This window comes from Stegostoma tigrinum, chromosome 1 (genome assembly GCF_030684315.1).
Source record: "Stegostoma tigrinum isolate sSteTig4 chromosome 1, sSteTig4.hap1, whole genome shotgun sequence".
Classification (NCBI taxonomy): domain Eukaryota; kingdom Metazoa; phylum Chordata; class Chondrichthyes; order Orectolobiformes; family Stegostomatidae; genus Stegostoma; species Stegostoma tigrinum.
This window is the reverse complement of record NC_081354.1, coordinates 53,427,790-53,454,848: the sequence shown is the minus strand read 5'-3', so window position 1 is coordinate 53,454,848 and position 27,059 is coordinate 53,427,790. Positions and strand designations below refer to the sequence as shown.

Sequence of the window (27,059 nt, the reverse complement as noted above, 5' to 3'; positions counted from 1 at the left end):
GTGGAGGTGGGTGTGTGTGCGTGTGGAGGTGGGTGTGTGTGCGTGTGGAGGTGGGTGTGGGTGTGTGTGCGTGTGGAGGTGGGTGTGGGTGGGTGTGTCTGTTTGTGGACGTTGGTATGGGTGTGTGTGTGTGGAGGTGAGTGTGTGTGTGTGTGTGGAGGTGGGTGTGTGTGTGTGTGTGGAGGTGGGTGTGTGTGTGTGTGGAGGTGGGTGTGTGTGTGTGTGGAGGTGGGTGTGTGTGTGTGTGGAGGTGGGTGTGTGTGTGTGTGTGGAGGTGGGTGTGTGTGTGTGTGTGGAGGTGGGTGTGTGTGTGTGGGGGTGGAGGTGGGGGTGTGTGTGTGTGGGGGTGGAGGTGGGGGTGTGTGTGTGTGGGGGTGGAGGTGTGGGTGTGTGTGTGTGGAGGTGGAGGTGGGTGTGTGTGTGTGTGTGTGGAGGTGGGTGTGTGTGCGTGTGGAGGTGGGTGTGGGTGTGTGTGCGTGTAGAGGTGGGTGTGGGTGTGCGTGTGGAGGTGGGTGTGGGTGTGGGTGTGTGTGCGTGTGGAGGTGTGTGTGGGTGTGTGTGCGTGTGGAGGTGTGTGTGGGTGTGTGTGCGTGTGGAGGTGGGTGTGGGTGTGTGTGCGTGTGGAGGTGGGTGTGGGTGTGAGTGCGTGTGGAGGTGGGTGTGGGTGTGAGTGCGTGTGGAGGTGGGTGTGGGTGTGAGTGCGTGTGGAGGTGGGTGTGGGTGTGTGTGCGTGTGGAGGTGGGTGTGGGTGTGTGTGCGTGTGGAGTTGGGTGTGGGTGTGTGTGCGTGTGGAGGTGGGTGTGGGTGTGTGGGTGTGTCTGTGTGGAGGTGGGTGTGGGTGGGAGTGTGTGTGTGGTCGTGGGGGTGGGTGTGTGTGTGTGTGTGTATGTGGAGGTGGGTGTGTGTGTGTGTATGTGGAGGTGGGTGTGTGTGTGTGTGTGTGGTCGTGGGGGTGTGTGTGTGGGTGTGTGTGCGTGTGGAGGTGGGTGTGGGTGTGTGTGCGTGTGGAGGTGGGTGTGGGTGTGTGTGCGTGTGGAGGTGGGTGTGGGTGTGTGTGCGTGTGGAGGGGGGTGTGGGTGTGTGTGCGTGTGGAGGTGGGTGTGGGTGTGTGTGCGTGTGGAGGTGGAGGTGGAGGTGGGTGTGTGTGTGTGTGGAGGTGGGTGTGTAGGTGTGTGTGTGTGGAGGTGGGTGTGTGTGTGTGGAGGTGGGTGTGTGTGTGTGTGTGTGTGTGTGTGTGTGTGTGGAGGTGTGGGTGGGTGTGTGGAGGTGGGTGTGGAGGTGGGTGCGTGTGTGTGTGGAGGTAGAGGTGGGTGTGTGTGGAGGTGGGCGTATGTGTGTGTGTGAGTGTGTGTGTGGATGTGGGTGTGTGTGTGTGTGTCTGTGGAGGTGGGTGTGTGTGCGTTTGGAGGTGGGTGTGTGTGTGGAGGTGGGTGTGTGTGTGGAGGTGGGTGTGTGTGTGGAGGTGGGTGTGTGTGTGGAGGTGGGTGTGTGTGTGGAGGTGGGTGTGTGTGTGGAGGTGGGTGTGTGTGTGTGTGTGGAGGTGGGTGTGTGTGTGTGTGGAGGTGTGTGTGTGTGGAGGTGTGGAGGTGTGTGTGTGTGTGTGTGTGTGTGTGTGTGTGTGGAGATGGTAGTCTGTCTGTCTGTGTCTGTGTGTGTGTGTGTGTGGAGGTGGAGGTGGGTGTGTGTGTGGAGGTGGAGGTGGGTGTGTGTGTCTGTTTGTGGACGTTGGTATGTGTGTGTGTGTTTGGAGGTGGGTGTGTGTGTGTGGAGGTGAGTGTGTGTGTGTGTGGAGGTGAGTGTGTGTGTGTGTGGAGGTGAGTGTGTGTGTGTGTGGAGGTGGGTGTGTGTGTGTGTGGAGGTGGGTGTGTGTGTGTGTGGAGGTGGGTGTGTGTGTGTGTGGAGGTGGGTGTGTGTGTGTGGAGGTGGGTGTGTGTGTGTGTGGAGGTGGGTATGTGTGTGTGTGGAGGTGGATATGTGTGTGTGTGTGTGTGGAGGTGTGTGTGTGTGTGTGTGTGGAGGTGAGTGTGTGTGTGTGTGTGTGGAGGTGAGTGTGTGTGTGTGTGGAGGTGAGTGTGTGTGTGTGTGGAGGTGAGTGTGTGTGTGTGTGGAGGTGAGTGTGTGTGTGTGTGGAGGTGGGTGTGTGTGTGTGTGGAGGTGGGTGGTTGTGTGTGCGTGTGGAGGTGGGTGTGTGTGCGTGTGGAGGTGGGTGTGTGTGTGTGTGGAGGTGGGTGTGTGTGTGTGTGGAGGTGGGTGTGTGTGTGTGTGTGGAGGTGGGTGTGTGTGTGTGTGGAGGTGGGTGTGTGTGTGTGTGGAGGTGGGTGTGTGTGTGTGTGTGTGGAGGTGGGTGTGTGTGTGTGTGTGTGTGGAGGTGGGTGTGTGTGGAGGTGGGTGTGTGTGTGTGTGGAGGTGGGTGTGTGTGTGTGTGGAGGTGGGTGTGTGTGTGTGTGGAGGTGGGTGTGTGTGTGTGTGGAGGTGGGTGTGTGTGTGTGCGTGTGGAGGTGGGTGTGTGTGTGTGCGTGTGGAGGTGGGTGTGTGTGCGTGTGGAGGTGGGTGTGTGTGTGTGTGGAGGTGGGTGTGTGTGTGTGTGGAGGTGGGTGTGTGTGTGTGTGGAGGTGGGTGTGTGTGTGTGTGGAGGTGGGTGTGTGTGTGTGCGTGTGGAGGTGGGTGTGTGTGTGTGCGTGTGGAGGTGGGTGTGTGTGCGTGTGGAGGTGGGTGTGTGTGCGTGTGGAGGTGGGTGTGGGTGGGTCTGTCTGTTTGTGGACGTTGGTATGTGTGTGTGTGTTTGGAGGTGGGTGTGTGTGTGTGGAGGTGGGTGTGTGTGTGTGTGGAGGTGGGTGTGTGTGTGTGTGGAGGTGGGTGTGTGTGTGTGTGGAGGTGTGTGTGTGTGTGTGTGGAGGTGTGTGTGTGTGTGTGTGTGGAGGTGAGTGTGTGTGGGTGTGTGTGTGTGGAGGTGGGTGGGTGTGTGTGTGTGTGGAGGTGGGTGGGTGTGTGTGTGTGTGGAGGTGGGTGGGTGTGTGTGTGTGTGGAGGTGGGTGTGTGTGTGTGTGGAGGTGTGTGTGCGTGTGGAGGTGGGTGTGTGTGCGTGTGGAGGTGGGTGTGGGTGGGTCTGTCTGTTTGTGGACGTTGGTATGTGTGTGTGGAGGTGGGTGTGTGTGTGTGGAGGTGGGTGTGTGTGTGTGGAGGTGGGTGTGTGTGTGTGTGGAGGTGAGTGTGTGTGGAGGTGAGTGTGTGTGTGTGTGGAGGTGAGTGTGTGTGTGTGTGGAGGTGAGTGTGTGTGTGTGTGGAGGTGAGTGTGTGTGTGTGTGGAGGTGGGTGTGTGTGTGTGGAGGTGGGTGGGTGTGTGTGTGTGTGGAGGTGGGTGGGTGTGTGTGTGTGTGGAGGTGGGTGGGTGTGTGTGTGTGTGGAGGTGGGTGGGTGTGTGTGTGTGTGGAGGTGGGTGGGTGTGTGTGTGTGTGGAGGTGGGTGTGTGTGTGTGTGGAGGTGTGTGTGTGTGGAGGTGTGTGTGAGTGAGGAGGTGGGTGTGTGTGTGTGGAGGTGGGTGTGTGTGTGTGGAGGTGGGTGTGTGTGTGTGGGGGTGGAGGTGGGGGTGTGTGTGTGTGGAGGTGGGTGTGTGTGTGTGTGTGTGTGGAGGTGGGTGTGTGTGTGTGTGTGTGGAGGTGGGTGTGTGTGCGTGTGGAGGTGGGTGTGTGTGCGTGTGGAGGTGGGTGTGTGTGCGTGTGGAGGTGGGTGTGTGTGCGTGTGGAGGTGGGTGTGTGTGCGTGTGGAGGTGGGTGTGTGTGCGTGTGGAGGTGGGTGTGGGTGTGTGTGCGTGTGGAGGTGGATGTGGGTGGGTGTGTCTGTTTGTGGACGTTGGTATGTGTGTGTGTGTTTGGAGGTGGGTGTGTGTGTGTGTGGAGGTGGGTGTGTGTGTGTGGAGGTGGGTGTGTGGAGGTGGGTGTGTGTGGAGGTGGAGGTGGGTGTGTGTGGCGGTGGGTGTCTGTGTGTGGAGTTGGGCGTGTGTGTGTGGAGTTGGGCCTGTGTGTGTGTGTGTGTGTGTGTGGAGTTGGGCGTGTGTGTGTGTGTGTGGAGGTGGGTGTGTGTGTTTGTGTGTGGAGGTGGGTGTGTGTGTGTGTGTGTGGAGGTGGGTGTGTGTGTGTGGAGGTGGGTGTGTGTGTGTGGAGGTGAGTGTGTGTGTGTGTGGAGGTGAGTGTGTGTGTGTGTGGAGGTGAGTGTGTGTGTGTGTGGAGGTGAGTGTGTGTGTGTGTGGAGGTGGGTGTGTGTGTGTGTGGAGGTGGGTGTGTGTGTGTGTGGAGGTGGGAGTGTGTGTGTGTGTGGAGGTGGGAGTGTGTGTGTGTGTGGAGGTGGGTGTGTGTGTGTGTGTGTGGAGGTGTGTGTGTGTGTGTGGAGGTGAGTGTGTGTGTGTGTGGAGGTGAGTGTGTGTGTGTGTGGAGGTGAGTGTGTGTGTGTGTGGAGGTGAGTGTGTGTGTGTGTGGAGGTGGGTGTGTGTGTGTGTGGAGGTGGGTGTGTGTGTGTGTGGAGGTGGGAGTGTGTGTGTGTGTGGAGGTGGGAGTGTGTGTGTGTGTGGAGGTGGGAGTGTGTGTGTGTGTGGAGGTGGGTGTGGGTGTGTGTGGAGGTGGATATGTGTGTGTGTGTGTGTGGAGGTGAGTGTGTGTGTGTGTGGAGGTGAGTGTGTGTGTGTGTGGAGGTGAGTGTGTGTGTGTGTGGAGGTGAGTGTGTGTGTGTGTGGAGGTGAGTGTGTGTGTGTGTGGAGGTGGGTGTGTGTGTGTGTGGAGGTGGGTGTGTGTGTGTGTGGAGGTGGGTGTGTGTGTGTGTGGAGGTGGGTGGGTGTGTGTGTGTGTGGAGGTGGGTGTGTGTGTGTGTGGAGGTGGGTGTGTGTGTGTGTGGAGGTGGGTGTGTGTGTGTGTGGAGGTGGGTGTGTGTGTGTGTGGAGGTGGGTGTGTGTGTGTGTGGAGGTGGGTGTGTGTGTGTGTGTGTGGAGGTGGGTGTGTGTGTGTGTGGAGGTGGGTGTGTGTGTGTGTGGAGGTGGGTGTGTGTGTGTGTGTGTGGAGGTGGGTGTGTGTGTGTGTGGAGGTGGGTGTGTGTGTGTGTGGAGGTGGGTGGGTGTGTGTGTGTGTGGAGGTGGGTGTGTGTGTGTGTGGAGGTGGGTGTGTGTGTGTGTGGAGGTGGGTGTGTGTGTGTGTGGAGGTGGGTGTGTGTGCGTGTGGAGGTGGGTGTGTGTGCGTGTGGAGGTGGGTGTGTGTGCGTGTGGAGGTGGGTGTGTGTGCGTGTGGAGGTGGGTGTGTGTGTGTGTGTGTGTGGAGGTGGGCGTGTGTGTGTTTGGAGGTGGGTATGTGTGTGTGTGTGTGTGTGTTTGGAGGTGGGTATGTGTGTGTGTGTGTGTGTGTTTGGAGGTGGGTATGTGTGTGTGTGTGTGTGTGTTTGGAGGTGGGTATGTGTGTGTGTGGGTGAGTGTGTGTGGAGGTGGGTGTGTGTGTGTGGAGGTGGGGGTGTGTGTGTGTGGAGGTGGGTGTGTGTGTGTGTGGAGGTGGGAGTGTGTGGAGGTGCAGGTGGGTGGGTGTGTGTGGAGGTGTATGTGTGTGGAGGTGGGTGTGGGTGGTGGTGTGTGTGTGTGTTTGTGGAGTTGGGCGTGTGTGTGTGTGTGTGTGGAGGTGGGCGAGTGTGTGTGGAGGTGGGTGGGTGTATGGATGTATGTGTGAGTGGAGGTGGGTGTGTGTGTGTGTGTGTGTTTGTGTGTGGAGGTGTGTGTGTGTGTGTGGAGGTGTGTGTGTGTGTGTGGAGGTGTGTGTGTGTGTGTGGAGGTGTGTGTGTGTGTGTGGAGGTGTGTGTGTGTGTGTGTGGAGGTGTGTGTGTGTGGAGGTGTGTGTGTGTGTGTGGAGGTGGGTGGGTGTGTGTGTGTGTGTGGAGGTGGGTGGGTGTGTGTGTGTGTGTGGAGGTGGGTGGGTGTGTGTGTGTGTGTGGAGGTGGGTGTGTGTGTGTGTGTGTGTGTGTGTGGAGGTGGGTGTGTGTGTGTGTGTGTGTGGAGGTGGGTGGGTGTGTGTGTGTGGAGGTGGGTGGGTGTGTGTGTGGAGGTGGAGGTGGAGGTGGGTGTGTGTGGGTGGAGGTGGAGGTGGGTGTGTGGAGGTTGAGGTGGGTGTGTGTGTGGAGGTGGGTGGGTGTGCGTGTCGAGGTGGAGGTGGAGGTGGAGGTGGGTGTGTGTGTGTGTGTGTGGAGATGGTAGTCTGTGTGTGTGTGTGTGGAGGTGGGTGGGTGTGTGGAGGTGGGAGTGTGTGTGTGTGGAGGTGGGTGTGTGTGTGTGTGGAGGTGGGTGTGTGTGTGTGGAGGTGGGTGTGTGTGTGTGTGGAGGTGGGTGTGTGTGTGGGTGGAGGTGGGTGTGTGTGTGTGTGTGTGTGTGGAGGTGGGTGTGTGTGTGTGTGTGGAGGTGGGTGTGTGTGTGTGTGTGTGTGTGTGTGTGGGTGGAGGTGGGTGTGTGTGTGTGGGTGGAGGTGGGTGTGTGTGTGTGGGTGGAGGTGGGTGTGTGTGTGTGGGTGGAGGTGGGTGTGTGTGTGTGGGTGGAGGTGGGTGTGTGTGTGTGGGTGGAGGTGGGTGCGTGTCTGTGGAGGTGTGGATATGTGTGGAGGTGGGTGTGGGTGTGTGTGTGTGGAGGTGGGTGTGGGTGGGAGTGTGTGTGTGTGGAGGTGGGAGTGTGTGTGTGTGGAGGTGGGAGTGTGTGTGTGTGTGTGGAGGTGGGAGTGTGTGTGTGTGTGGAGGTGGGAGTGTGTGTGTGTGTGGAGGTGGGAGTGTGTGTGTGTGTGGAGGTGGGTGTGGGTGTGTGTGGAGGTGGATATGTGTGTGTGTGTGTGTGGAGGTGTGTGTGTGGAGGTGTGTGTGTGGAGGTGTGTGTGTGGAGGTGTGTGTGTGGAGGTGTGTGTGTGGAGGTGTGTGTGTGGAGGTGTGTGTGTGGAGGTGTGTGTGTGTGTGTGTGGAGGTGAGTGTGTGTGTGTGTGGAGGTGAGTGTGTGTGTGTGTGGAGGTGAGTGTGTGTGTGTGTGGAGGTGGGTGTGTGTGTGTGTGGAGGTGGGTGTGTGTGTGTATGGAGGTGGGTGTGTGTGGAGGTGGAGGTGGGTGTATGTGTGTGGAGGTGGGTGTGGGTGGTGGTGTGTGTGTGTTTGTGGAGTTGGGCGTGTGTGTGTGTGTGTGTGGAGGTGGGCGAGTGTGTGTGGAGGTGGGTGGGTGTATGGATGTATGTGTGAGTGGAGGTGGGTGTGTGTGTGTGTGTGTGTGTGTTTGTGTGTGGGTGTGTGTGGAGGTGGATGTGTGTGTGTGGAGGTGTGTGTGTGGAGGTGTGTGTGTGTGTGTGTGGAGGTGGGTGTGTGTGTGTGTGTGGAGGTGGGTGTGTGTGTGTGTGTGTGGAGGTGGGTGTGTGTGTGTGTGTGTGTGGAGGTGGGTGTGTGTGTGTGTGTGTGGAGGTGGGTGTGTGTGTGTGTGTGTGGAGGTGGGTGTGTGTGTGTGTGTGGAGGTGGGTGTGTGTGTGTGTGTGGAGGTGGGTGTGTGTGTGTGTGGAGGTGTGTGTGTGGAGGTGTGTGTGTGTGTGTGGAGGGGTGTGTGTGTGTGTGGAGGTGGAGGTGGAGGTGGGTGTGTGTGTGTGTGTGGAGGTGGGTGTGTGTGTGTGTGTGTGGAGGTGGGTGTGTGTGTGTGTGTGGAGGTGTGTGTGTGTGTGTGTGTGGAGGTGGGTGTGTGTGTGTGTGTGGAGGTGGGTGTGTGTGTGTGTGTGGAGGTGGGTGGGTGTGTGTGTGTGGAGGTGGGTGGGTGTGTGTGTGGAGGTGGAGGTGAGTGTGTGTGTGGAGGTGGAGGTGGGTGTGTGTGGATGGAGGTGGAGGTGGATGTGTGTGTGGGTGTGTGTGTGGAGGTGATTGGGTGTGCGTGTCGAGGTGGAGGTGGAGGTGGAGGTGGGTGTGTGTGTTTGTGTGTGTGGAGATGGTAGTCTGTGTGTGTGTGTGTGGAGGTTGGTGGGTGTGTGGAGGTGGGTGTGTGTGTGTCTGGAGGTGGGGGTGTGTGTGTGTGTGTGTGGAGGTGGGTGTGTGTGGGTGGAGGTGGGTGTGTGTGTGGGTGGAGGTGGGTGTGTGTGTGGGTGGAGGTGGGTGTGTGTGTGGGTGGAGGTGGGTGTGTGTGTGTGTGTGGGTGGAGGTGGGTGTGTGTGTGTGTGTGTGTGGAGGTGGGTGTGTGTGTGTGTGTGTGTGGAGGTGGGTGTTTGTGTGTGTGTGTGTGGAGGTGGGTGTGTGTGTCTCAAGGTGTGTGTGTGTGTGTGTGGAGGTGGGTGTGTGTGTGTGTGTGGAGGTGGGTGTGTGTGTGGAGGTGGGTGTGTGTGTGTGTGTGGGTGGAGGTGTGTGTGGGTGGAGGTGGGTGTGTGTGTGTGGGTGGAGGTGGGTGTGTGTGTGTGGGTGGAGGTGGGTGCGTGTCTGTGGAGGTGGAGGTGTGGATATGTGTGGAGGTGGGTGTGGGTGTGTGTGTGTGGAGGTGGGTGTGGGTGGGAGTGTGTGTGTGTGGAGGTGGGAGTGTGTGTGTGTGTGGAGGTGGGAGTGTGTGTGTGTGTGGAGGTGGGAGTGTGTGTGTGTGTGTGTGGAGGTGGGTGTGGGTGTGTGTGGAGGTGGATATGTGTGTGTGTGTGTGTGGAGGTGTGTGTGTGTGTGTGTGTGGAGGTGAGTGTGTGTGTGTGTGGAGGTGAGTGTGTGTGTGTGTGTGGAGGTGAGTGTGTGTGTGTGTGTGGAGGTGAGTGTGTGTGTGTGTGGAGGTGGGTGTGTGTGTGTGTGGAGGTGGGTGTGTGTGTGTGTGGAGGTGGGTGTGTGTGTGTGTGTGGAGGTGGGTGTGTGTGTGTGTGTGTGGAGGTGGGTGGGTGTGTGTGTGTGTGGAGGTGGGTGTGTGTGTGTGTGTGTGTGGAGGTGGGTGTGTGTGTGTGTGGAGGTGGGTGTGTGTGTGTGTGGAGGTGGGTGTGTGTGTGTGTGTGTGGAGGTGGGTGTGTGTGTGTGTGTGTGGAGGTGGGTGTGTGTGCGTGTGGAGGTGGGTGTGTGTGCGTGTGGAGGTGGGTGTGGGTGGGTCTGTCTGTTTGTGGACGTTGGTATGTGTGTGTGTGTTTGGAGGTGGGTGTGTGTGTGTGGAGGTGGGTGGGTGTGTGTGTGTGGAGGTGGGTGTGTGTGTGTGTGTGGAGGTGAGTGTGTGTGTGTGTGGAGGTGGGTGTGTGTGTGTGGAGGTGGGTGGGTGTGTGTGGAGGTGGGTGTGTGTGTGTGTGGAGGTGTGTGTGTGTGAGGAGGTGGGTGTGTGTGTGTGTGAGGAGGTGGGTGTGTGTGTGAGTGAGGAGGTGGGTGTGTGTGTGTGGAGGTGGGTGTGTGTGTGTGGAGGTGGGTGTGTGTGTGTGTGTGTGGAGGTGGGTGTGTGTGTGTGTGGAGGTGTGTGTGTGTGTGGAGGTGTGTGTGTGTGAGGAGGTGGGTGTGTGTGTGTGTGAGGAGGTGGGTGTGTGTGTGAGTGAGGAGGTGGGTGTGTGTGTGTGGAGGTGGGTGTGTGTGTGTGGGGGTGGAGGTGGGGGTGTGTGTGTGTGGAGGTGGGTGTGTGTGTGTGTGTGTGTGTGGAGGTGGGTGTGTGTGCGTGTGGAGGTGGGTGTGTGTGCGTGTGGAGGTGGGTGTGTGTGCGTGTGGAGGTGGGTGTGTGTGCGTGTGGAGGTGGGTGTGTGCGCGTGTGGAGGTGGGTGTGGGTGTGTGTGCGTGTGGAGGTGGATGTGGGTGGGTGTGTCTGTTTGTGGACGTTGGTATGTGTGTGTGTGTTTGGAGGTGGTTGTGTGTGTGTGGAGGTGGGTGTGTGTGTGTGGAGGTGGGTGTGTGTGTGTGGAGGTGGGTGTGTGTGGAGGTGGAGGTGGGTGTGTGTGGCGGTGGGTGTCTGTGTGTGGAGTTGGGCGTGTGTGTGTGGAGTTGGGCGTGTGTGTGTGGAGTTGGGCCTGTGTGTGTGTGTGTGTGTGTGTGTGTGTGTGTGGAGTTGGGCGTGTGTGTGTGTGTGTGTGTGTGTGTGTGTGGAGTTGGGCGTGTGTGTGTGTGTGTGTGTGTGTGTGTGTGGAGGTGGGCGTGTGTGTGGAGGTGGGAGTGTGTGTGGAGGTGGGTGTGTGTGTGTGGAGGTGGGAGTGTGTGGAGGTGCAGGTGGGTGGGTGTGTGTGGAGGTGGAGGTGGGTGTGTGTGTGTGGAGGTGGGTGTGGGTGGTGGTGTGTGTGTGTTTGTGGAGTTGGGCGTGTGTGTGTGTGTGTGTGTGTGTGGAGGTGGGCGAGTGTGTGTGGAGGTGGGTGGGTGTATGGATGTATGTGTGAGTGGAGGTGGGTGTGTGTGTGTGTGTGTTTGTGTGTGGAGGTGTGTGGGTGTGTGTGGAGGTGGATGTGTGTGTGTGGAGGTGGATGTGTGTGTGTGGAGGTGGATGTGTGTGTGTGGAGGTGTGTGTGTGTGTGTGGAGGTGTGTGTGTGTGTGTGTGGAGGTGGAGGTGGGTGTGTGTGTGTGTGTGGAGGTGGGTGTGTGTGTGTGTGTGGAGGTGGGTGTGTGTGTGTGTGTGTGGAGGTGGGTGTGTGTGTGTGTGTGTGTGGAGGTGGGTGTGTGTGTGTGTGTGTGGAGGTGGGTGTGTGTGTGTGTGTGTGGAGGTGGGTGTGTGTGTGTGTGGAGGTGGGTGTGTGTGTGTGTGGAGGTGGGTGGGTGTGTGTGTGTGTGGAGGTGGGTGGGTGTGTGTGTGGAGGTGGAGGTGAGTGTGTGTGTGGAGGTGGAGGTGGAGGTGGGTGTGTGTGGGTGGAGGTGGAGGTGGGTGTGTGGAGGTTGAGGTGGGTGTGTGTGTGTGGGGGTGGAGGTGGATGTGTGTGTGGGTGTGTGTGTGGAGGTGGGTGGGTGTGCGTGTCGAGGTGGAGGTGGAGGTGGAGGTGGGTGTGTGTGTGTGTGTGTGGAGATGGTAGTCTGTGTGTGTGTGTGTGGAGGTGGGTGTGTGTGTGGAGGTGGGTGTGTGTGTGGAGGTGGGTGTGTGTGTGTCTGGAGGTGGGTGTGTGTGTGTCTGGAGGTGGGTGTGTGTGTGTCTGGAGGTGGGTGTGTGTGTGTCTGGAGGTGGGTGTGTGTGTGTGTGTCTGGAGGTGGGTGTGTGTGTGTGTGTGGAGGTGGGTGTGTGTGTGTGGAGGTGGGTGTGGGTGTGTGTGTGTGGAGGTGGGTGTGTGTGTGTGGGTGGAGGTGGGTGTGTGTGTGGGTGGAGGTGGGTGTGTGTGTGTGGGTGGAGGTGGGTGTGTGTGTGTGTGTGGAGGTGGGTGTGTGTGTGTGTGTGGAGGTGGGTGTGTGTGTGTGTGTGTGCGTGTGGAGGTGGGTGTGTGTGTCTCAAGGTGGGTGTGTGTGTGTGGAGGTGGGTGTGTGTGTGGGTGGAGGTGTGTGTGTGTGTGTGGGTGGAGGTGTGTGTGTGTGTGTGGGTGGAGGTGGGTGTGTGTGTGTGGGTGGAGGTGGGTGTGTGTGTGTGGGTGGAGGTGGGTGTGTGTGTGTGGGTGGAGGTGGGTGTGTGTGTGTGGGTGGAGGTGGGTGTGTGTGTGTGGGTGGAGGTGGGTGTGTGTGTGTGGGTGGAGGTGGGTGTGTGTGTGTGGGTGGAGGTGGAGGTGTGGATATGTGTGGGTGGAGGTGGGTGTGTGTGTGTGGGTGGAGGTGGAGGTGTGGATATGTGTGGAGGTGGGTGTGGGTGTGTGTGTGTGGAGGTGGGTGTGGGTGGGAGTGTGTGTGTGTGGAGGTGGGAGTGTGTGTGTGTGTGGAGGTGGGAGTGTGTGTGTGTGTGGAGGTGGGTGTGGGTGTGTGTGGAGGTGGATATGTGTGTGTGCGTGTGTGGAGGTGAGTGTGTGTGTGTGTGGAGGTGAGTGTGTGTGTGTGTGGAGGTGAGTGTGTGTGTGTGTGGAGGTGGGTGTGTGTGTGTGTGTGTGGAGGTGGGTGTGTGTGTGTGTGTGGAGGTGGGTGGGTGTGTGTGTGTGGAGGTGGGTGGGTGTGTGTGTGTGTGGAGGTGGGTGGGTGTGTGTGTGTGTGGAGGTGGGTGTGTGTGTGTGTGGAGGTGGGTGTGTGTGTGTGTGGAGGTGGGTGTGTGTGTGTGGGGGTGGAGGTGGGTGTGTGTGCGTGTGGAGGTGGGTGTGTGTGCGTGTGGAGGTGGGTGTGTGTGCGTGTGGAGGTGGGTGTGTGTGCGTGTGGAGGTGGGTGTGGGTGTGTGTGCGTGTGGAGGTGGGTGTGGGTGTGTGTGCGTGTGGAGGTGGGTGTGGGTGTGTGTGCGTGTGGAGGTGGGTGTGGGTGGGTCTGTCTGTTTGTGGACGTTGGTATGTGTGTGTGTGTTTGGAGGTGGGTGTGTGTGTGTGTGGAGGTGGGTGTGTGTGTGTGTGGAGGTGGGTGTGTGTGTGTGTGGAGGTGAGTGTGTGTGTGTGTGGAGGTGAGTGTGTGTGTGTGTGGAGGTGAGTGTGTGTGTGTGTGTGGAGGTGGGTGTGTGTGTGTGTGGAGGTGGGGGTGTGTGTGTGTGGAGGTGGGGGTGTGTGTGTGTGGAGGTGGGGGTGTGTGTGTGTGGAGGTGGGGGTGTGTGTGTGTGGAGGTGGGGGTGTGTGTGTGTGTGTGGAGGTGGGGGTGTGTGTGTGTGTGTGGAGGTGGGGGTGTGTGTGTGTGGAGGTGGGGGTGTGTGTGTGTGTGTGGAGGTGGGTGTGTGTGTGTGTGGAGGTGTGTGTGTGTGTGAGTGAGGAGGTGGGTGTGTGTGTGTGTGTGGAGGTGGGTGTGTGTGTGTGTGTGGAGGTGGGGTGTGTGTGTGTGGAGGTGGAGGTGGGTGTGTGTGCGTGTGGAGGTGGGTGTGTGTGCGTGTGGAGGTGGGTGTGGGTGTGTGTGCGTGTGGAGGTGGGTGTGGGTGTGTGTGCGTGTGGAGGTGGGTGTGGGTGTGTGTGCGTGTGGAGGTGGACGTGGGTGGGTGTGTCTGTTTGTGGACGTTGGTATGTGTGTGTGTGTTTGGAGGTGGGTGTGTGTGTGTGGAGGTGGGTGTGTGTGTGTGGGGGTGGAGGTGGGTGTGTGTGTGTGGGGGTGGAGGTGGGTGTGTGTGTGTGGGGGTGGAGGTGGGTGTGTGTGTGTGGGGGTGGAGGTGGGTGTGTGTGTGTGGGGGTGGAGGTGGGTGTGTCTGTGTGGGGGTGGAGGTGGGTGTGTCTGTGTGGGGGTGGAGGTGGGTGTGTGTGGGGGTAGAGGTGGGTGTGTGTGTGTGTGGAGGTGGGTGTGTGTGTGTGTGTGGAGGTGGGTGTGTGTGTGTGTGGAGGTGGGTGTGTGTGCGTGTGGAGGTGGGTGTGTGTGCGTGTGGAGGTGGGTGTGTGTGCGTGTGGAGGTGGGTGTGGGTGCGTGTGCGTGTGGAGGTGGGTGTGTGTGTGGAGGTGGAGGTGGGTGTGTGTGTGGAGGTGGAGGTGGGTGTGTGTGTCTGTTTGTGGACGTTGGTATGTGTGTGTGTGTGTGTTTGGAGGTGGGTGTGTGTGTGTGGAGGTGAGTGTGTGTGTGTGTGGAGGTGGGTGTGTGTGTGTGTGGAGGTGGGTGTGTGTGTGTGTGGAGGTGGGTGTGTGTGTGTGTGGAGGTGGGTGTGTGTGTGTGTGGAGGTGGGTGTGTGTGTGTGGAGGTGGAGGTGGGGGTGTGTGTGTGTGGAGGTGGAGGTGGGGGTATGTGCGTGTGGAGGTGGAGGTGGGTGTGTGTGCGTGTGGAGGTGGGTGTGGGTGTGTGTGCGTGTGGAGGTGGGTGTGGGTGTGTGTGCGTGTGGAGGTGGATGTGGGTGGGTGTGTCTGTTTGTGGATGTTGGTATGTGTGTGTGTGTGTGGAGGTGGGTGGGTGTGTGTGTGAGTGTGGAGGTGGGTGTGTGTGTGTGTGTGGAGGTGGATGTGGGTGGGTGTGTCTGTTTGTGGATGTTGGTATGTGTGTGTGTGTGTGGAGGTGAGTGTGTGTGTGTGTGGAGGTGAGTGTGTGTGTGTGTGGAGGTGAGTGTGTGTGTGTGTGGAGGTGGGTGTGTGTGTGTGTGGAGGTGGGGGTGTGTGTGTGTGGAGGTGGGGGTGTGTGTGTGTGGAGGTGGGGGTGTGTGTGTGTGGAGGTGGGGGTGTGTGTGTGTGTGTGGAGGTGGGGGTGTGTGTGTGTGTGTGGAGGTGGGGGTGTGTGTGTGTGTGTGGAGGTGGGGGTGTGTGTGTGTGTGTGGAGGTGGGGGTGTGTGTGTGTGTGTGGAGGTGGGGGTGTGTGTGTGTGGAGGTGGGGGTGTGTGTGTGTGTGTGGAGGTGTGTGTGTGTGTGAGTGAGGAGGTGGGTGTGTGTGTGAGTGTGGAGGTGGGTGTGTGTGTGTGTGTGGAGGTGGGGTGTGTGTGTGTGGAGGTGGAGGTGGGTGTGTGTGCGTGTGGAGGTGGGTGTGTGTGCGTGTGGAGGTGGGTGTGTGTGCGTGTGGAGGTGGGTGTGGGTGTGTGTGCGTGTGGAGGTGGGTGTGGGTGTGTGTGCGTGTGGAGGTGGGTGTGGGTGTGTGTGCGTGTGGAGGTGGACGTGGGTGGGTGTGTCTGTTTGTGGACGTTGGTATGTGTGTGTGTGTTTGGAGGTGGGTGTGTGTGTGTGGAGGTGGGTGTGTGTGTGTGGAGGTGGGTGTGTGTGTGTGGGGGTGGAGGTGGGTGTGTGTGTGTGGGGGTGGAGGTGGGTGTGTGTGTGTGGGGGTGGAGGTGGGTGTGTGTGTGTGGGGGTGGAGGTGGGTGTGTGTGTGTGGGGGTGGAGGTGGGTGTGTGTGTGTGGGGGTGGAGGTGGGTGTGTGTGGGGGTAGAGGTGGGTGTGTGTGTGTGTGTGGAGGTGGGTGTGTGTGTGTGTGGAGGTGGGTGTGTGTGCGTGTGGAGGTGGGTGTGTGTGCGTGTGGAGGTGGGTGTGTGTGCGTGTGGAGGTGGGTGTGGGTGCGTGTGCGTGTGGAGGTGGGTGTGGGTGTGTGTGCGTGTGGAGGTGGATGTGGTTGTGTGTGTCTGTTTGTGGACGTTGGTATGTGTGTGTGTGTTTGGAGGTGGGTGTGTGTGTGTGGAGGTGAGTGTGTGTGTGTGTGGAGGTGGGTGTGTGTGTGTGTGTGGAGGTGGGTGTGTGTGTGTGTGGAGGTGGGTGTGTGTGTGTGTGTGTGGAGGTGGGTGTGTGTGTGTGTGGAGGTGGGTGTGTGTGTGTGGGGGTGGAGGTGGGTGTGTGTGTGTGGGGGTGGAGGTGGGTGTGTGTGTGTGGGGGTGGAGGTGGGGGTGTGTGTGTGTGGAGGTGGAGGTGGGGGTGTGTGTGTGTGGAGGTGGAGGTGGGGGTGTGTGCGTGTGGAGGTGGAGGTGGGTGTGTGTGCGTGTGGAGGTGGGTGTGTGTGCGTGTGGAGGTGGGTGTGGGTGTGTGTGCGTGTGGAGGTGGGTGTGGGTGTGTGTGCGTGTGGAGGTGGGTGTGGGTGTGTGTGCGTGTGGAGGTGGGTGTGGGTGTGTGTGTGTGGAGGTGTGTGTGTGTGTGTGTGTGTGGAGGTGGGTGTGAGTGTGTGTGTGTGGAGATGGTAGTCTGTCTGTGTGTGTGTGTGTGTGTGTGTGGAGGTGGAGGTGGGTGTGTGTGTGGAGGTGGAGGTGGGTGTGTGTGTGGAGGTGGAGGTGGGTGTGTGTGTGGAGGTGGAGGTGGGTGTGTGTGTCTGTTTGTGGACGTTGGTATGTGTGTGTGTGTGTGTTTGGAGGTGGGTGTGTGTGTGTGGAGGTGAGTGTGTGTGTGTGTGGAGGTGGGTGTGTGTGTGTGTGGAGGTGGGTGTGTGTGTGTGTGGAGGTGGGTGTGTGTGTGTGTGGAGGTGGGTGTGTGTGTGTGTGGAGGTGGGTGTGTGTGTGTGTGGAGGTGGGTGTGTGTGTGTGTGGAGGTGGGTGTGTGTGTGTGTGGAGGTGGGTGTGTGTGTGTGGAGGTGGGTGTGTGTGTGTGGGGGTGGAGGTGGGGGTGTGTGTGTGTGGAGGTGGAGGTGGGGGTATGTGCGTGTGGAGGTGGAGGTGGGTGTGTGTGCGTGTGGAGGTGGGTGTGGGTGTGTGTGCGTGTGGAGGTGGGTGTGGGTGTGTGTGCGTGTGGAGGTGGATGTGGGTGGGTGTGTCTGTTTGTGGATGTTGGTATGTGTGTGTGTGTGTGGAGGTGGGTGGGTGTGTGTGTGAGTGAGGAGGTGGGTGTGTGTGTGAGTGTGGAGGTGGGTGTGTGTGTGTGTGTGGAGGTGGAGGTGGGTGTGTGTGTGTGTGGAGGTGGGTGTGTGTGCGTGTGGAGGTGGGTGTGTGTGCGTGTGGAGGTGGGTGTGTGTGCGTGTGGAGGTGGGTGTGTGTGCGTGTGGAGGTGGGTGTGGGTGTGTGTGCGTGTGGAGGTGGGTGTGGGTGTGTGTGCGTGTGGAGGTGGACGTGGGTGGGTGTGTCTGTTTGTGGACGTTGGTATGTGTGTGTGTGTTTGGAGGTGGGTGTGTGTGTGTGGAGGTGGGTGTGTGTGTGTGGGGGTGGAGGTGGGTGTGTGTGTGTGGGGGTGGAGGTGGGTGTGTGTGTGTGGGGGTGGAGGTGGGTGTGTGGGGGTGGAGGTGGGTGTGTGGGGGTGGAGGTGGGTGTGTGGGGGTGGAGGTGGGTGTGTGTGGGTGGAGGTGGGTGTGTGTGTGTGGAGGTGGGTGTGTGTGTGGGTAGAGGTGGGTGTGTGTGTGGGTAGAGGTGGGTGTGTGTGTGTGTGGAGGTGGGTGTGTGTGTCTGTGTGGAGGTGGGTGTGTGTGTGTGTGTGGAGGTGGGTGTGTGTGCGTGTGGAGGTGGGTTTGTGTGCGTGTGGAGGTGGGTGTGTGTGCGTGTGGAGGTGGGTGTGTGTGCGTGTGGAGGTGGGTGTGTGTGCGTGTGGAGGTGGGTGTGGGTGTGTGTGGAGGTGGGTGTGGGTGTGTGTGCGTGTGGAGGTGGATGTGGGTGGGTGTGTCTGTTTGTGGATGTTGGTATGTGTGTGTGTGTTTGGAGGTGGGTGTGTGTGTGTGGAGGTGAGTGTGTGTGTGTGTGGAGGTGGGTGTGTGTGTGTGTGTGTGGGGAGGTGGGTGTGTGTGTGTGTGTGTGGAGGTGGGTGTGTGTGTGTGTGGAGGTGGGTGTGTGTGTGTGTGTGTGGGGAGGTGGGTGTGTGTGTGTGTGTGTGGAGGTGGGTGTGTGTGTGTGTGGAGGTGGGTGTGTGTGTGTGTGTGGAGGTGGGTGTGTGTGTGTGTGTGGAGGTGTGTGTGTGTGTGTGGAGGTGGGTGTGTGTGTGTGGAGGTGGAGGTGGGTGTGTGTGCGTGTGGAGGTGGAGGTGGGTGTGTGTGCGTGTGGAGGTGGGTGTGTGTGCGTGTGGAGGTGGGTGTGTGTGCGTGTGGAGGTGGGTGTGGGTGTGTGTGCGTGTGGAGGTGGGTGTGGGTGTGTGTGTGTGGAGGTGTGTGTGTGTCTGTGTGTGGAGGTGTGTGTGTGTGGAGGTGGAGGTGGGTGTGTGTGTGGAGGTGGAGGTGGGTGTGTGTGTGGAGGTGGAGGTGGGTGTGTGTGTGGAGGTGGAGGTGGGTGTGTGTGTCTGTTTGTGGACGTTGGTATGTGTGTGTGTGTTTGGAGGTGGGTGTGTGTGTGTGGAGGTGGGTGTGTGTGTGTTTGGAGGTGGGTGTGTGTGTGTGGAGGTGAGTGTGTGTGTGTGTGGAGGTGGGTGTGTGTGTGTGTGGAGGTGAGTGTGTGTGTGTGTGGAGGTGGGTGTGTGTGTGTGTGGAGGTGGGTGTGTGTGTGTGTGGAGGTGGGTGTGTGTGTGTGGAGGTGGAGGTGGGGGTGTGTGTGTGTGGAGGTGGAGGTGGGGGTATGTGTGTGTGGAGGTGGAGGTGGGTGTGTGTGCGTGTGGAGGTGGGTGTGGGTGTGTGTGCGTGTGGAGGTGGGTGTGGGTGTGTGTGCGTGTGGAGGTGGATGTGGGTGGGTGTGTCTGTTTGTGGATGTTGGTATGTGTGTGTGTGTGTGGAGGTGGGTGGGTGTGTGTGTGAGTGAGGAGGTGGGTGTGTGTGTGAGTGTGGAGGTGGGTGTGTGTGTGTGTGTGGAGGTGGATGTGGGTGGGTGTGTCTGTTTGTGGATGTTGGTATGTGTGTGTGTGTGTGGAGGTGAGTGTGTGTGTGTGTGGAGGTGAGTGTGTGTGTGTGTGGAGGTGAGTGTGTGTGTGTGTGGAGGTGGGTGTGTGTGTGTGTGGAGGTGGGGGTGTGTGTGTGTGGAGGTGGGGGTGTGTGTGTGTGGAGGTGGGGGTGTGTGTGTGTGGAGGTGGGGGTGTGTGTGTGTGGAGGTGGGGGTGTGTGTGTGTGTGTGGAGGTGGGGGTGTGTGTGTGTGTGTGGAGGTGGGGGTGTGTGTGTGTGTGTGGAGGTGGGGGTGTGTGTGTGTGGAGGTGGGGGTGTGTGTGTGTGTGTGGAGGTGTGTGTGTGTGTGAGTGAGGAGGTGGGTGTGTGTGTGAGTGTGGAGGTGGGTGTGTGTGTGTGTGTGGAGGTGGGGTGTGTGTGTGTGGAGGTGGAGGTGGGTGTGTGTGCGTGTGGAGGTGGGTGTGTGTGCGTGTGGAGGTGGGTGTGTGTGCGTGTGGAGGTGGGTGTGGGTGTGTGTGCGTGTGGAGGTGGGTGTGGGTGTGTGTGCGTGTGGAGGTGGGTGTGGGTGTGTGTGCGTGTGGAGGTGGACGTGGGTGGGTGTGTCTGTTTGTGGACGTTGGTATGTGTGTGTGTGTTTGGAGGTGGGTGTGTGTGTGTGGAGGTGGGTGTGTGTGTGTGGAGGTGGGTGTGTGTGTGTGGGGGTGGAGGTGGGTGTGTGTGTGTGGGGGTGGAGGTGGGTGTGTGTGTGTGGGGGTGGAGGTGGGTGTGTGTGTGTGGGGGTGGAGGTGGGTGTGTGTGTGTGGGGGTGGAGGTGGGTGTGTGTGTGTGGGGGTGGAGGTGGGTGTGTGTGGGGGTAGAGGTGGGTGTGTGTGTGTGTGTGGAGGTGGGTGTGTGTGTGTGTGGAGGTGGGTGTGTGTGCGTGTGGAGGTGGGTGTGTGTGCGTGTGGAGGTGGGTGTGTGTGCGTGTGGAGGTGGGTGTGGGTGCGTGTGCGTGTGGAGGTGGGTGTGGGTGTGTGTGCGTGTGGAGGTGGATGTGGTTGTGTGTGTCTGTTTGTGGACGTTGGTATGTGTGTGTGTGTTTGGAGGTGGGTGTGTGTGTGTGGAGGTGAGTGTGTGTGTGTGTGGAGGTGGGTGTGTGTGTGTGTGTGGAGGTGGGTGTGTGTGTGTGTGGAGGTGGGTGTGTGTGTGTGTGTGTGGAGGTGGGTGTGTGTGTGTGTGGAGGTGGGTGTGTGTGTGTGGGGGTGGAGGTGGGTGTGTGTGTGTGGGGGTGGAGGTGGGTGTGTGTGTGTGGGGGTGGAGGTGGGGGTGTGTGTGTGTGGAGGTGGAGGTGGGGGTGTGTGTGTGTGGAGGTGGAGGTGGGGGTGTGTGCGTGTGGAGGTGGAGGTGGGTGTGTGTGCGTGTGGAGGTGGGTGTGTGTGCGTGTGGAGGTGGGTGTGTGTGCGTGTGGAGGTGGGTGTGGGTGTGTGTGCGTGTGGAGGTGGGTGTGGGTGTGTGTGCGTGTGGAGGTGGGTGTGGGTGTGTGTGCGTGTGGAGGTGGGTGTGGGTGTGTGTGTGTGGAGGTGTGTGTGTGTGTGTGTGTGTGGAGGTGGGTGTGAGTGTGTGTGTGTGGAGATGGTAGTCTGTCTGTGTGTGTGTGTGTGTGTGTGTGGAGGTGGAGGTGGGTGTGTGTGTGGAGGTGGAGGTGGGTGTGTGTGTGGAGGTGGAGGTGGGTGTGTGTGTGGAGGTGGAGGTGGGTGTGTGTGTCTGTTTGTGGACGTTGGTATGTGTGTGTGTGTGTGTTTGGAGGTGGGTGTGTGTGTGTGGAGGTGAGTGTGTGTGTGTGTGGAGGTGGGTGTGTGTGTGTGTGGAGGTGGGTGTGTGTGTGTGTGGAGGTGGGTGTGTGTGTGTGTGGAGGTGGGTGTGTGTGTGTGTGGAGGTGGGTGTGTGTGTGTGTGGAGGTGGGTGTGTGTGTGTGTGGAGGTGGGTGTGTGTGTGTGGAGGTGGGTGTGTGTGTGTGGGGGTGGAGGTGGGGGTGTGTGTGTGTGGAGGTGGAGGTGGGGGTATGTGCGTGTGGAGGTGGAGGTGGGTGTGTGTGCGTGTGGAGGTGGGTGTGGGTGTGTGTGCGTGTGGAGGTGGGTGTGGGTGTGTGTGCGTGTGGAGGTGGATGTGGGTGGGTGTGTCTGTTTGTGGATGTTGGTATGTGTGTGTGTGTGTGGAGGTGGGTGGGTGTGTGTGTGAGTGAGGAGGTGGGTGTGTGTGTGAGTGTGGAGGTGGAGGTGGGTGTGTGTGTGTGTGGAGGTGGGTGTGTGTGCGTGTGGAGGTGGGTGTGTGTGCGTGTGGAGGTGGGTGTGTGTGCGTGTGGAGGTGGGTGTGTGTGCGTGTGGAGGTGGGTGTGGGTGTGTGTGCGTGTGGAGGTGGGTGTGGGTGTGTGTGCGTGTGGAGGTGGACGTGGGTGGGTGTGTCTGTTTGTGGACGTTGGTATGTGTGTGTGTGTTTGGAGGTGGGTGTGTGTGTGTGGAGGTGGGTGTGTGTGTGTGGGGGTGGAGGTGGGTGTGTGTGTGTGGGGGTGGAGGTGGGTGTGTGTGTGTGGGGGTGGAGGTGGGTGTGTGGGGGTGGAGGTGGGTGTGTGGGGGTGGAGGTGGGTGTGTGGGGGTGGAGGTGGGTGTGTGTGGGTGGAGGTGGGTGTGTGTGTGTGGAGGTGGGTGTGTGTGTGGGTAGAGGTGGGTGTGTGTGTGGGTAGAGGTGGGTGTGTGTGTGTGTGGAGGTGGGTGTGTGTGTCTGTGTGGAGGTGGGTGTGTGTGTGTGTGTGGAGGTGGGTGTGTGTGCGTGTGGAGGTGGGTTTGTGTGCGTGTGGAGGTGGGTGTGTGTGCGTGTGGAGGTGGGTGTGTGTGCGTGTGGAGGTGGGTGTGTGTGCGTGTGGAGGTGGGTGTGTGTGCGTGTGGAGGTGGGTGTGGGTGTGTGTGGAGGTGGGTGTGGGTGTGTGTGCGTGTGGAGGTGGATGTGGGTGGGTGTGTCTGTTTGTGGATGTTGGTATGTGTGTGTGTGTTTGGAGGTGGGTGTGTGTGTGTGGAGGTGAGTGTGTGTGTGTGTGGAGGTGAGTGTGTGTGTGTGTGGAGGTGGGTGTGTGTGTGTGTGTGTGGGGAGGTGGGTGTGTGTGTGTGTGTGTGGAGGTGGGTGTGTGTGTGTGTGGAGGTGGGTGTGTGTGTGTGTGTGTGGGGAGGTGGGTGTGTGTGTGTGTGTGTGGAGGTGGGTGTGTGTGTGTGTGGAGGTGGGTGTGTGTGTGTGTGTGGAGGTGGGTGTGTGTGTGTGTGTGGAGGTGTGTGTGTGTGTGTGGAGGTGGGTGTGTGTGTGTGGAGGTGGAGGTGGGTGTGTGTGCGTGTGGAGGTGGAGGTGGGTGTGTGTGCGTGTGGAGGTGGGTGTGTGTGCGTGTGGAGGTGGGTGTGTGTGCGTGTGGAGGTGGGTGTGGGTGTGTGTGCGTGTGGAGGTGGGTGTGGGTGTGTGTGTGTGGAGGTGTGTGTGTGTCTGTGTGTGGAGGTGTGTGTGTGTGGAGGTGGAGGTGGGTGTGTGTGTGGAGGTGGAGGTGGGTGTGTGTGTGGAGGTGGAGGTGGGTGTGTGTGTGGAGGTGGAGGTGGGTGTGTGTGTCTGTTTGTGGACGTTGGTATGTGTGTGTGTGTTTGGAGGTGGGTGTGTGTGTGTGGAGGTGGGTGTGTGTGTGTTTGGAGGTGGGTGTGTGTGTGTGGAGGTGAGTGTGTGTGTGTGTGGAGGTGGGTGTGTGTGTGTGTGGAGGTGGGTGTGTGTGTGTGTGGAGGTGGGTGTGTGTGTGTGGAGGTGGGTGTGTGTGTGTGGAGGTGGGTGTGTGTGTGTGGGGGTGGAGGTGGGGGTGTGTGTGTGTGGAGGTGGAGGTGGGGGTGTGTGTGTGTGGAGGTGGGTGTGTGTGTGTGGAGGTGGGTGTGTGTGCGTGTGGAGGTGGGTGTGGGTGTGTGTGCGTGTGGAGGTGGGTGTGGGTGTGTGTGCGTGTGGAGGTGGGTGTGGGTGTGTGTGCGTGTGGAGGTGGATGTGGGTGGGTGTGTCTGTTTGTGGATGTTGGTATGTGTGTGTGTGTTTGGAGGTGGGTGTGTGTGTGTGGAGGTGGGTGTGTGTGTGGAGGTGGGTGTGTGTGTGTGTGGAGGTGGGTGTGTGTGTGTTTGGAGGTGGGTGTGTGTGTGTGGAGGTGAGTGTGTGTGTGTGTGGAGGTGAGTGTGTGTGTGTGTGGAGGTGGGTGTGTGTGTGTGTGTGGAGGTGGGTGTGTGTGTGTGTGGAGGTGGGTGTGTGTGTGTTTGGAGGTGGGTGTGTGTGTGTGGAGGTGAGTGTGTGTGTGTGTGGAGGTGGAGGTGGGTGTGTGTGTGTGTGGAGGTGGGTGTGTGTGTGTGTGGAGGTGGGTGTGTGTGTGTGTGTGGAGGTGGGTGTGTGTGTGTGTGTGGAGGTGGGTGTGTGTGTGTGTGTGGAGGTGGGTGTGTGTGTGTGTGGAGGTGGGTGTGTGTGTGGGGGTGGAGGTGGGGGTGTGTGTGTGTGGAGGTGGAGGTGGGTGTGTGTGTGTGTGTGTGGAGGTGGGTGTGTGTGTGTGTGGAGGTGGGTGTGTGTGCGTGTGGAGGTGGGTGTGGGTGTGTGTGCGTGTGGAGGTGTGTGTGCGTGTGGAGGTGGGTGTGGGTGTGTGTGCGTGTAGAGGTGGGTGTGGGTGTGTGTGCGTGTAGAGGTGGGTGCGGGTGTGTGTGTGGAGGTGGGTGTGGGTGTGTGTGCGTGTGGAGGTGGGTGTGGGTGTGTGTGCGTGTGGAGGTGGGTGTGGGTGTGTGTGCGTGTGGAGGTGGGTGTGGGTGTGTGTGCGTGTAGAGGTGGGTGTGGGTGTGTGTGCGTGTGGAGGTGGGTGCGGGTGTGTGTGTGGAGGTGGGTGTGGGTGTGTGTGCGTGTGGAGGTGGGTGTGGGTGTGTGTGCGTGTGGAGGTGGGTGTGGGTGTGTGTGCGTGTGGAGGTGGGTGTGCGTGTGTGTGGGTGTGTGTGCGTGTGGAGGTGGGTGTGGGTGTGTGTGCGTGTGGAGGTGGGTGTGGGTGTGAGTGCGTGTGGAGGTGGGTGTGGGTGTGTGTGCGTGTGGAGTTGGGTGTGGGTGTGTGTGCGTGTGGAGGTGGGTGTGGGTGTGTGGGTGTGTCTGTGTGGAGGTGGGTGTGGGTGGGAGTGTGTGTGTGGTCGTGGGGGTGGGTGTGTGTGTGTGTGTATGTGGAGGTGGGTGTGTGTGTGTGTGTGTGGTCGTGGGGGTGTGTGTGTGGGTGTGTGTGCGTGTGGAGGTGGGTGTGGGTGTGTGTGCGTGTGGAGGTGGGTGTGGGTGTGAGTGCGTGTGGAGGTGGGTGTGGGTGTGTGTGCGTGTGGAGTTGGGTGTGGGTGTGTGTGCGTGTGGAGGTGGGTGTGGGTGTGAGGGTGTGTCTGTGTGGAGGTGGGTGTGGGTGGGAGTGTGTGTGTGGTCGTGGGGGTGGGTGTGTGTGTGTGTGTATGTGGAGGTGGGTGTGTGTGTGTGTGGTCGTGGGGGTGTGTGTGTGGGTGTGTGTGCGTGTGGAGGTGGGTGTGGGTGTGTGTGCGTGTGGAGGTGGGTGTGGGTGTGTGTGCGTGTGGAGGTGGGTGTGGGTGTGTGTGCGTGTGGAGGTGGAGGTGGAGGTGGAGGTGGGGGTGTGTGTGTGTGGAGGTGGGTGTGTGTGGAGGTGGGTGTGTGTGTGTGTGGAGGTGGGTGTGTGTGGAGGTGTGTCTGTCTGTGTCTGTGTGTGTGTGTGTGTGTGTGTGTGTGTGGAGGTGTGGGTGGGTGTGTGGAGGTGGGTGCGTGTGTGTGTGGAGGTAGAGGTGTGTGTGTGTGTGTGTGGAGGGGTGTGTGTGTGGAGGTGTGTGTGTGTGGAGGTGGGTGTGAGTGTGTGTGTGTGGAGATGGTAGTCTGTCTCTCTGTCTGTGTCTGTGTGGAGGTGTGTGTGTGTGGAGATGGTAGTCTGTCTCTCTGTCTGTGTCTGTGTGTGTGTGTGTGTGGAGGTGGAGGTGGGTGTGTGTGTGTGTGGAGGTGGGTGTGTGTGTGTGTGGAGGTGGGTGTGTGTGTGTGTGTGGAGGTGGGTGTGTGTGTGTGTGTGGAGGTGGGTGTGTGTGTGTGTGTGGAGGTGGGTGTGTGTGTGTGTGGAGGTGGGTGTGTGTGTGGGGGTGGAGGTGGGGGTGTGTGTGTGTGGAGGTGGAGGTGGGTGTGTGTGTGTGTGTGTGGAGGTGGGTGTGTGTGTGTGTGGAGGTGGGTGTGTGTGCGTGTGGAGGTGGGTGTGGGTGTGTGTGCGTGTGGAGGTGTGTGTGCGTGTGGAGGTGGGTGTGGGTGTGTGTGCGTGTAGAGGTGGGTGTGGGTGTGTGTGCGTGTAGAGGTGGGTGCGGGTGTGTGTGTGGAGGTGGGTGTGGGTGTGTGTGCGTGTGGAGGTGGGTGTGGGTGTGTGTGCGTGTGGAGGTGGGTGTGGGTGTGTGTGCGTGTGGAGGTGGGTGTGGGTGTGTGTGCGTGTAGAGGTGGGTGTGGGTGTGTGTGCGTGTGGAGGTGGGTGCGGGTGTGTGTGTGGAGGTGGGTGTGGGTGTGTGTGCGTGTGGAGGTGGGTGTGGGTGTGTGTGCGTGTGGAGGTGGGTGTGGGTGTGTGTGCGTGTGGAGGTGGGTGTGCGTGTGTGTGGGTGTGTGTGCGTGTGGAGGTGGGTGTGGGTGTGTGTGCGTGTGGAGGTGGGTGTGGGTGTGAGTGCGTGTGGAGGTGGGTGTGGGTGTGTGTGCGTGTGGAGTTGGGTGTGGGTGTGTGTGCGTGTGGAGGTGGGTGTGGGTGTGTGGGTGTGTCTGTGTGGAGGTGGGTGTGGGTGGGAGTGTGTGTGTGGTCGTGGGGGTGGGTGTGTGTGTGTGTGTATGTGGAGGTGGGTGTGTGTGTGTGTGTGTGGTCGTGGGGGTGTGTGTGTGGGTGTGTGTGCGTGTGGAGGTGGGTGTGGGTGTGTGTGCGTGTGGAGGTGGGTGTGGGTGTGAGTGCGTGTGGAGGTGGGTGTGGGTGTGTGTGCGTGTGGAGTTGGGTGTGGGTGTGTGTGCGTGTGGAGGTGGGTGTGGGTGTGAGGGTGTGTCTGTGTGGAGGTGGGTGTGGGTGGGAGTGTGTGTGTGGTCGTGGGGGTGGGTGTGTGTGTGTGTGTATGTGGAGGTGGGTGTGTGTGTGTGTGGTCGTGGGGGTGTGTGTGTGGGTGTGTGTGCGTGTGGAGGTGGGTGTGGGTGTGTGTGCGTGTGGAGGTGGGTGTGGGTGTGTGTGCGTGTGGAGGTGGGTGTGGGTGTGTTTGCGTGTGGAGGTGGAGGTGGAGGTGGAGGTGGGGGTGTGTGTGTGTGGAGGTGGGTGTGTGTGGAGGTGGGTGTGTGTGTGTGTGGAGGTGGGTGTGTGTGGAGGTGTGTCTGTCTGTGTCTGTGTGTGTGTGTGTGTGTGTGTGTGTGTGGAGGTGTGGGTGGGTGTGTGGAGGTGGGTGCGTGTGTGTGTGGAGGTAGAGGTGTGTGTGTGTGTGTGTGGAGGGGTGTGTGTGTGGAGGTGTGTGTGTGTGGAGGTGGGTGTGAGTGTGTGTGTGTGGAGATGGTAGTCTGTCTCTCTGTCTGTGTCTGTGTGGAGGTGTGTGTGTGTGGAGATGGTAGTCTGTCTCTCTGTCTGTGTCTGTGTGTGTGTGTGTGTGGAGGTGGAGGTGGGTGTGTGTGTGGAGGTGGAGGTGGGTGTGTGTGTGGAGGTGGAGGTGGGTGTGTGTGTGGAGGTGGAGGTGGGTGTGTGTGTGGAGGTGGAGGTGGGTGTGTGTGTGGAGGTGGGTGTGTGTGTGTGTGGAGGTGGGTGTGTGTGGAGGTGGGTGTGTGTGTGTGTGGAGGTGGGTGTGTGTGTGTGTGGAGGTGTGTGTGTGTGTGTGTGTGTGGAGGTGGGTGTGTGTGTGTGTGTGGAGGTGTGTGTGTGTGTGGAGGTGTGTGTGTGTGGAGGTGGGTGTGAGTGTGTGTGTGGAGGTGGAGGTGGGTTTGTCTGGGTGGAGGTGGAGGTGTGTGTGTGTGTGTGTGTGGAGGTGGGGGTGTGTGTGTGTGTGGAGGTGGGGGTGTGTGTGTGTGTGGAGGTGTGTGTGTGTGTGTGTGTGTGTGTGTGGAGGTGTGTGTGTGTGTGTGGAGGTGTGTGTGTGTGTGTGGAGGTGGGTGTGTGTGTGTGGAGGTGGAGGTGGGTGTGTGTGTGTGGAGGTGGAGGTGGGTGTGTGTGTGTGGGTGGAGGTGGGTGTGTGTGTGGAGGTGGAGGTGGGTGTGTGTGGGTGGAGGTGGAGGTGGGTGTGTGTGTGTGGAGGTTGAGGTGGGTGTGTGTGTGTGGAGGTGGGTGTGTGTGTGTGGAGGTGGGTGTGTGTGTGTGGAGGTGGGTGTGTGTGTGTGGAGGTGGGTGTTGGTGTGTGTGCGTGTCGAGGTGGGTGTTGGTGTGTGTGCGTGTGGAGGTGGGTGTTGGTGTGTGTGCGTGTGGAGGTGGGTGTGGGTGTGTGTGCGTGTGGAGGTGGGTGTGGGTGTGTGTGCGTGTGGAGGTGGGTGTGGGTGTGTGTGCGTGTAGAGGTGGGTGCGGGTGTGTGTGCGTGTGGAGGTGGGTGCGGGTGTGTGTGTGGAGGTGGGTGTGGGTGTGTGTGCGTGTGGAGGTGGGTGTGGGTGTGTGTGCGTGTGGAGGTGGAGGTGGGTGTGGGTGTGTGTGCGTGTGGAGGTGGGTGTGGGTGTGTGTGCGTGTGGAGGTGGGTGTGGGTGTGTGGGTGTGTCTGTGTGGAGGTGGGTGTGGGTGGGAGTGTGTGTGTGGTCGTGGGGGTGGGGGTGTGTGTGTGTGTATGTGGAGGTGGGTGTGTGTGTGTGTGGTCGTGGGGGAGTGTGTGTGTGTGTGTGTGGAGGTGAGTGCCGGTGTGTGTGGAGGTGGGTGCGGGTGTGTGTGTGGGTGCGTGTGGAGGTGGGTGTGGGTGTGTGCGCGTGTGGAGGTGGGTGTGGGT

At 59.9% G+C, this 27,059-nt stretch overlaps 1 protein-coding gene across 5 annotated transcripts in view; it reads right to left on the bottom strand.

The window, feature by feature from the left end:
• LOC132209546 (toll-like receptor 2 type-2) overlaps positions 1–27,059 on the bottom strand; it is a 154,497-nt gene that overhangs the window by 32,904 nt on the left and 94,534 nt on the right. The gene's annotated exons all lie outside the window — the stretch shown is intronic.